This window comes from Pinus tabuliformis, chromosome 1_1 (genome assembly GCF_031772625.1).
Source record: "Pinus tabuliformis cultivar Carrire ecotype Pingquan chromosome 1_1, CPIR1, whole genome shotgun sequence".
In the NCBI taxonomy this organism is placed as follows: Eukaryota; Viridiplantae; Streptophyta; class Pinopsida; order Pinales; family Pinaceae; genus Pinus; species Pinus tabuliformis.
The window spans coordinates 843,247,791-843,257,059 of record NC_142297.1 but is presented as its reverse complement, the minus strand read 5'-3'; positions in this window follow the sequence as shown (position 1 = coordinate 843,257,059).

Below are 9,269 nucleotides of genomic sequence, written 5' to 3'. Positions count from 1 at the left end.
CAAGTGGCTCACTAGGGACCAAGTTCAATAGAAGTTTCCCCATCTCATGGAGGAATTCAACGCAATGGGGACCATTTCTTCCTGGGGGGGAGGAATGATCTAGGTGAATATTGGTGGCCACCCTCCTATTCCACTTGGACCCCCACCATTGTTTCTTTTAGTTTCCTTAATTGTATCACAATTTACTATTTTTGGTAGTTTTTTGGGTCCTGAACTTTCAGAGCTATTTTGAGGCTCTCAATGATGTTTATTTGGAAAATAGGAAAACCCATATCCTTTAATATAGGTTTTTAGTCAAAATTTGTAGTCCTTGGATATATATTTCTAACAAGGCATCATACGCCTAAAACAAAGATTGTATACCAAAGTTATGATCTTGGGAAGTTGATGTACCAATTTACCCCAACAAGGTCCACATACTTTTGGCACTTCATCTCATAGGGTTGGGTTTTTGGATGTTTAGAGTTTTCCATTGTTTCCCAATAATAAATAGGCATTTGAGCCTCATTGTAACACGGTTCAGAAGGCATGTAGCTTCCACATCTCTTCTCAGAGATAAACTACCATCGCCTAAGCTAGTTTATTTCCATTCTGCATGTAAATAGATTTTAGTACTTTGTTAGTAATTAATTGAATTTTTGTTTCATTGTATATTTGTGTATTTGTGTTTCTTTGTATATCTATATTTCATTTTGTTCATTCATAAATCTGGATCAATTGAAGTTCTATTTCATTGTATCTTTGTGTCTCTATGTATATGTATATTTGTATTTCATTTCATTCCTTCATAAATATAGATCAGTGGGAGGCTACCTAGTATGAGTGAAATATGATGATCATGCCCACCTCTAGAGGGTGGTAGGTCTTGTGGTGTTTCAAAGATGGAGTGGTGTTTTGCTAAGAAGACTTTCATGTTAGGATGGATGTATTGACAAGGTGTCTCAAAGGCTTCAATGCCATGGATTCGAGAAACAATGTTTGATCCATTTTAAGAATGTTTTCCATATGATGGGAGTTGATGATCTCTAGTGAATTGACTATAATTACTTTGAACACATAGCGATGTCCCTTCTTGTATAAATTCATGTATGGCTCACAAAAATCCATGGTCCTAATGTCCTTAATCATTTTGCACCCAAGACTATACCACAATCACCTATTTCAACAGAAAACTTGTGGGTTTTAAAGGGATAATCACCCATTTGAAGCCAAAAAATTTCACAACAATCATTGAATTTTATGGAACCGCCATCAACAATCATAATATGGAATTTTTTCATAGAATGGATGTATCAATGAATTTCTTGGACTACATGTTGGTGAATGGGTGTTTGGGGAGTAGCAATACTTGTCAAGGCATGTTAGAATTTATGTGGTTCCACATATTATGGAGTGGATGAGGAATTCTATCAATGGGTGGAGGAAGAGTCTTTGGATGTATAATTTAGCTTATTCAATTGAAATATCCTCTATAATTTCCATAGTTTTTTTGCTCACATTTATTCCATGAAAATAATTCTCATCATAGTTGTAGCATAGATATTTAAGTTGGTTCTTTTGGATTTCACCATGGATTAACTTGTGGATCTCAAGGGGTGGGGAGGATAGGGAGGGATTGGTGGGGGAGAGATAATACAATGGGGTCGGGGAATAAAATATGTCTTTTTAATTTGAGCATTTACCACCTTTTATGGTCTATATAAGCTCTTTGAGAGGATTTAAACTAGGTAGTAGGATGGGCCATTAATACCAATGCTATTAGAACCAAAACAGTCATTGAGCTAATCAACCCAAAAACCTAAACTAGAAGAAAACTATACAAAAAAACTGGTTGACCAAAAAATAATAAAATATTCAAATTTAAAAAAAGGAAAAGGAAAATAAAAGAACATATGTTCATGTGAATCCCTATAAACCCAAATTGCTATATAGAAATATGTAAGGATTGTCATGTATAAAGAAAGTAAGAGTGCATATAAACCAAAATAACATTGGTTGGAATCGATATCTAAACCAAAATACATGAACAAAGAGGCCCTAAATGGCCTATAGAGTCTCAAAAGAGTCATGCTATGATAAATAACTACATGCCATCAAAATCATTACCTATATTGGTTTCCTCATTATGAGTATCGCCTTGTAGGCATTAAAATTGTTAGACACCTAATTCTTAGGGGCTGGGTGAGAAAAAATGTACATACGTAAATAAAGGAAAATGAAATCTTAGAATAGGAAGTGACCTTGGAATATGAATCCCAAAGGTCACTCCAACTCATGTTATGTAATCTTGTTTACATTAATGAAAATACAATTCAGGAGTTACCATATTTTCATGACATGTTATTAGAGCGAGTTTAGTTTTTTTTCAACCCTCTCCTTGTAACTCTCTACCGAGGTTGTGTTGAATTTTCTACAAGATGCATTGTAGAATACAATTTTCTACTAGATAATTAATTCTTAATGATTTCCACACACAATATTCTCATTAATATCTTTTAGCTGTTACACTTTAGAAAAATTCAAAAGTAAATGCATGGAAACAATAAAGATTAGAGAAAAACAACCATGCATAATACAACCAATAAATTTACCATGGGAAACCCAACCTCGGGAGAAAACCCAACAACTTTTCTTTAGGAGAAATTATTCTTCAACAATGTTTACAAATCAATAATTTGTCTAGGAATTTGTTCCAATAATCCAAGTCACTTACCAGTCAAACTCATACTAGTCAACCTTGGTCAACTTTTTTAAAATCAGGCCCATGGCCTCTGCATTTGTGCAGTCTGTGACCCCTATGTTTATGTAGTCTATGGTCTGCGAACTCTATGGCATTTACATCATGTGGCCTGCTCAATGACTAAACAAGTCACTTGGTCAACTTCAGGTAGAATTATGCCTTCTTCTGTCACATGTGCGACTACTTTAGGAGAGAAAAGTTGTTGATTAATTGATAATCAAAATGGAATGTCACATCATGTATATACACTTGAAAAATGGATTGAATTTTGACCAAGGAACACACCCTTTCATGGTGGGGCCCTATTTTCCTTCTTTTTGCCTACATGATGCCAAAAAAAAAAAAAAAAATCACAAATCTTCTGGGTCGACTTAGGTGATCTTGTTGGCATTATGGATAATGTGTTGTCCTTGAAGGAAGCCTACTTGAAAAAGATGTACTTGATGTCAATATTGTGATAATATGATGATTGTGGAACTGATGAAAATTGGTACAAATGTTATGGACAAAGAAATGATAGTTCAGTGACAGATGGATGACAAAAGTGAAGTTTAAGAAAGTATACATGGTTCCTGTGAAATAGGGTTACATACATACGTAGGTCCTGTGAGCAAAAGTCACGTATATAATATGAACCATTGAAATATGGATACCAAGGGAAATTACCATGGTATTTTTCCATAGTAATTGGTGTGATAATGTTTATTCTATCCTGTCAAAGAATACTAAAGACATTACCCTCAAAGATATCCTAGTGGGCATCACTGGATGTGATTATGAGTAGGGGAAACTGGACAAGGCAATGACAAAGGCATTAAAAAGGAAAAAAAAAAAGGTATTTTTGCACATTTATCTATGAAAATAAAGGAAAATAGGAGAAAAGGAAGGTGAAAGGTCACATGTTGCATGTGAGGAGAAAATTGAAGGAAAATAATGGAAAATGAAGAAAATAGAGGCCTCATTGATAAAAAGGCTTATGAGGATCAATTCATGGATTTTATTTTATTTTTATTTATTTATTTATTTATTTATTATTATTATTTTTTTTTTTTTTTTTAGTTCCGTTTTGGAGCTATCACATTATTCTCTCTCTCTCTCTCTCACTCTTGGACATTTAGAGTTTTCTTGAAGCATTCTAGCTTTAGAGCAAGGAAAGGATAAGAAAGAAAAGGAAGGACAAGGAAAGAAAATGAAAGAAAAGATCAAGCCAAGAAGAGTAGGATCAAGCAGCTTAAACATGAATACCTAGCCATAAACACATCCAGCAATGCCCACTCTGTAATACCCTCCTCCTACATCTACCCATGTAACCAAACAACCGGGGTAAACATGTGACGAGAAGTTACTATGATATGATTCGACTCCCTATGTGTTAATTGAGGAAGTGGGATTGATGGAAACCCACAACAAAAACCTTCTTCACCTGCTACAGGACTCCCGTAATGCACCACAGTCATTACCTTGACCAACCCTTGGTTTCCATTGAGCTTTTAGACCATTAAACCCCCAGACTCTCCCTTGATATGGACAAGGGTGTGTCTGGAAACCTCCGGACACACACACAAGATGGGTAACCATGCGTATGGGCAATTTCATTCTCAGACTTGTGCCTACGACTCTAGGATTTGTGCCACTTTTTAAGGCCATAATCCAGGTCACTGCCTAGAAACCCCTGTAGCTTTCAAAATCCATAATTTACATAATGAGAAGACTTAAAAATAAAAGACTAACTCTAGGACTAGGCCTTCTGTCAAACACTTGGTATCAATGCAATCTATAGGAAATGAATACAAGATGGAGCAGAAATCACTGATAACTCATATGGAACTTGACAAGAAGGATCACCACCCTCTTCCCTTAAATTTTTTGATATCAATTAGGTATTGCATCCATTAACCTTTTAGTTACAAGTAAATACATGAAATAACCAGTCATATAACCATGCTTATAAACAACATTAAACCATGAAAATAACAATGAGATAACAACCATTAAAGCCAAAAAAAGCAAGATAACTTAGCTTTTATTAAACATAGGCAAATACGACTATGTTTGGGACTTCCACGTACCACCCGACCGTAGACATGGCAGAACTAAATCTTTCTTTCAGCTAGTCACCCCTGTGCCATATCCCAAGCATGAATGTGGGATCTCGTGGATAAACCAATCCAAAAATAACCAAGGGAATCCAAAGGTTAGACCACATCCACCCTCACCAAACCATGTATCACCAAAGCCGACACTGAGATCGCAAAACCAAACCGAGCTTGGAATTCCTTTAGACTCCATCACTATCCTTGAGGAATTTTCCATCTCCTTATCTCTCAAGCTTTACCGCAATCCACACCGGATGACTAGTCCCTAAACCGAGACACTAGTATCTCAGGATTTACCACAAACCACACCGGATCACTAGGCCCTAAATTGAGACACCACCCTCAGGCTTTACTGTGTATCCCGCCAAAACTGGTGAAGGGATTCCTAGGCCTTTGGGAAATTTTGTGAGACCACCTCTTCCCTAGATTCTGAAACCATCCAGCAATTTCAAAGCTCAAAACTAAGAAAAAATTCCCATCACACCATGGGTATATGGAAAAAGGCAAGGCAAGTTTGAAAACCACTATCATAACCCAAAAAACCATGCCACCGATAGCAAGAGAACCATATATCAACGTGCAAAGCCGTGCATGTCAAAACTAGCTAGGAAATCACACATGCAATATGTTACCTGCAAGTATTCCCGTTGAAGCTACTTGATCCTACTTTTCCTAGCTTGATCTTTACTTTGCTTTGCTTTCCTTTTCCTTCCTTTGATTTCTTATCCCTTTCTTGCTCCAAAGCTAGAATTCTCCAAGAAAACTCTAAGTGTCCAAGAGTGTGTGTGAGAGAGAGAATAATGAGATAGCTCCAAAACTGAACTGAAAAAAATCCATGAACTGATCCTCTGAAGTCTTTTTATCAATGAGGCCTTTATTTTCTTCTTTTTCCATTATTTTCCTCCTCATGTGCAACCTGTGACCTTTCACCTTCTGTTTCTCCTATTTTACTTTATTTTCATAAAAAAATGTGTCAAAAAATACCTTTGTGCCTTTTTAATGCCTTATCCATTGCCTTTTCCAAATTCCCTTCACCATAAACATATCTAGTGATGCCCACTAGGATATCTTTTCCCAACATTCAGCTTGGAATAAGTTTCCCTTAACCGTGGTCTTATTTTTGCTTGTATTAAGTTTTATTACTTGAACTTTTAACCAAGGGTTGTTAGAGTATTTGCCCATAGTAATTAGCGCAACAATGTTTACTTGATCTCGTCAAAGAATACTAATGACAATACCAAGGGATTTACCTTAGGTATTGGCTAAGGCAAAAACTACATAAGGAGATGGAGATCAAGGTGTTGGGTGTGCAAATGAATAGTTATTCATGTGTGATCTGATCTGAAACAAGTGTGCACTAGGAAGAAAGGAGAAGACTCAGATCTGAAAGATCTGAAGATATGTTGAAATATATGATTGATTTATTTACTAACAAAGATAGAATTGTTTAAATGAATTTGACGTGATTTGTAATTTGCCAATAATATATGCACAATATGTGTTGTATTTGCAGTGAAGGATTGATTCAATGATTTAAGATCTATGTGCAAGTTTTATTCAGTAATGTCATGTACATACACAAATGTGGTTCAATATTGTTGTGTATAAATTATGTGATAACGTATTCAGTGTGTTGAAATATATACGTAGGTGCTGTGCAAGGTAATGATGTACATACACTGATTTGTTTTATGGATGTCATGTATATGCACTAGGGTTTGAGTAGCTGATTGATGATTGTTTATGATATCTATTTTATTTGTTGTGTGTCAGTTATGTCCTAATAATCATGGTCTATATTTGGCAGTGTTGATTGGGTTGATTTGATTGTGGCTTGGTATATTGATCAGTGATGATGCTTCATTTTGGTTGGATTTTCATTGAGTTAGTATTGATGTATCTATTGTGATTCAATTTTTCAATCATTCAATCACTAACATAGTTATTCAATCTGATAGTGTTTTCTTTAGTTAGTGATTTGAGATCTATATGCAAATATCATGTAGAGGAAGTGCGTATTTATGCATGTTATCTTAAGAACAATCCCATATATATTCTGAGGTTCATTTGTTCTGGTTTTCTTCTGTATTCACTAGCTTTTTTTCTTCAGGGATTCGGTTGATTTTTAGTGATTCAGTGATTTTATTTCAGATTCAATATTCAATTTAGTTTGGGCATTGTTGATGTCGGTCAAGTAAAAAAATTTGATGAAAGGTGGCCTACAAGTTGTTTGATGATTGTTTGACATGTGGATCCAGTGTGAAACATTCTAAAATGTGGTCCACAACGTGTTGAGGGATGCAACCTTCAGTGAGGGGGTAGGAGCTCCCTTTTAGTAGGGGCCGGTGAACGAGATGTGGGGGTTGTAGCTCCCTTCTAGTGGGTGCTAGAGAACGAGTTGAGGTTGTAGCCTCCTACAGGTGGGTGCTTGCATGCTAGTAAGAGTCTTCACCAATACAATATGTAATTACTACTTTCTTTATATAATAAGAAAGAAGACAAAGATGATGACAATAGTGGTCTTCTCCCATATTGGGTTTCCACCTAAAATCTTGGTGTTCTATGTGCGTGTTGTCATTGGGACAACAACCCTCCAAAATTTTGTCCTATGTTGATTTTGGAGTCTACATTAACTGTCGTTTCAAGCCCCCTAGTTTCGTCATGAGGTTTGATTTAATATTTATGTGTGTTTCTCATAGTGTCACATCCTCCAAAGTCAATGTTTCTCAAGAATCGTCACTTAACCAGTAGAAGTGTTTGAGTTAGTAAGTGTGTGGTTAAGTGAACTCACAATATTTCTTGACTTAGAAACTTTCCTTATTGCTCTTCACACTCTCAAAATGCACAAAAAAGAAGAAAAACAAGAAAATCTCTCAAAAAAGAAAAAGTTCACTTTGAGTTGATGAAGACATGCACTTGAGGTAAGAACACTCCTTTGGGCTGAAGATGTGTGCCCTACCTGGATGCATTCATTCAGATTGAGAAAATGTGCGCCACCTGGGTGCACTACTTCATGTCGAAGACATGCGCCCTGTCCAATTGCATGCATGATCGAACTTGTTGCGTGAGGAGGCACTCCTAGAAAATAGAACTGCCTTATATCCTTCTTAACTAATCCTTTCATGCCATGACAAGTGTCACTCATGCATGAATCATTTTTGCATGTAAATTTCTTTAAATAAAATTAGTTAATCATTCTCTACATAATCATTTCATCTAATTTGAGCGCACACCTACGCAATCAAGAAGCTCTTCATCAACCATTGCAACAAGTAAGTTTTCATGCTCAATTTGTTCATTACTTTTCATCATTTCATTACCAAATCTTCTTTTTCTTGCTTTCGATATCTTGTTTTATAGTTTGTTTTCTAGCATTTTTATTAAATATCCATCTTGCAAGTGTTAAACCATTTTCACATGTAACAAAATCTTCACATTCTTGAAACCCTCCATCTTCCATGATGCATGAAACAACAACTATAAATCCTTGTAGGCTCTTCTCTTTCTCATCTTATCATTGAATAATGTTAATTAAACTTGTTTATGAGCTCTTTACAGGCAGAGTGCACTTCTTGAGCTCAAAGCTACTTAACCCTTGAAAAATTCACCCTGTGTGACAATGTTTTCTACCTAAACGCATGGGTGCATCACAAAAGCACAAATCAGTTCCCTTCGGCCCTTCAAAGTGTGACAAGGCACCCTGTCTATCTTAGAGCGCATGAGCACATCACGAAGGCATGAAACATCACTCATTCAATCCTTCGGCATGTGACAGTATGCCCTCCTTTTCCTTGAGCACATAGGCGCACTTTGAAGACTCGAAGTTTGGTTTCCCTCATCCTTCGTCCCTTCGGAGTGGGATAGTGCACCCTCCTTATCTCCTTGGGCGCATGGGCGCATGGGTGCATAGGGTGCATAGGGGTGCTACAGTGTGCTCTGGCTTGTTTTTTCCTCTTTCTTAAGCGCATGAGGACACAACGAAGCTACGAGTGACCATGCATTTCCCCTTCATGCTTGAAAGTGTGCCCTCCCAGGTTGCATGTGTATTTTCGGTTGTATGCAAGTTATTTTTGGTTGTTGTTCATAGTTTTCATGATCTATCATCCATGATGACTCTTTAAACATGATTTACAAGTTGTGTTGCATAGTTAGTTGTTTTAAGCTAATCATGTCGTTATGAGTGTGATTCCATAAACATTTTCTCGTGCTACAAGTGTTGCCACTGTGTCACCATCTATCGGAAACATGCCACCTCCTAAAGTAGCCTCTAAATAACTTTCAGAAGCAAGCATTAATGATCCTGTCAAAGTTGCAAAGCCAAATATTCCTATAGACACTCATTGTTTCACTGACAGGACTACAAAGGTCACATGGAGCAAGATCTAGAACTCATTCATGCAAGAGAAGTTTTATGAGGACTTAGCAGATGTGCA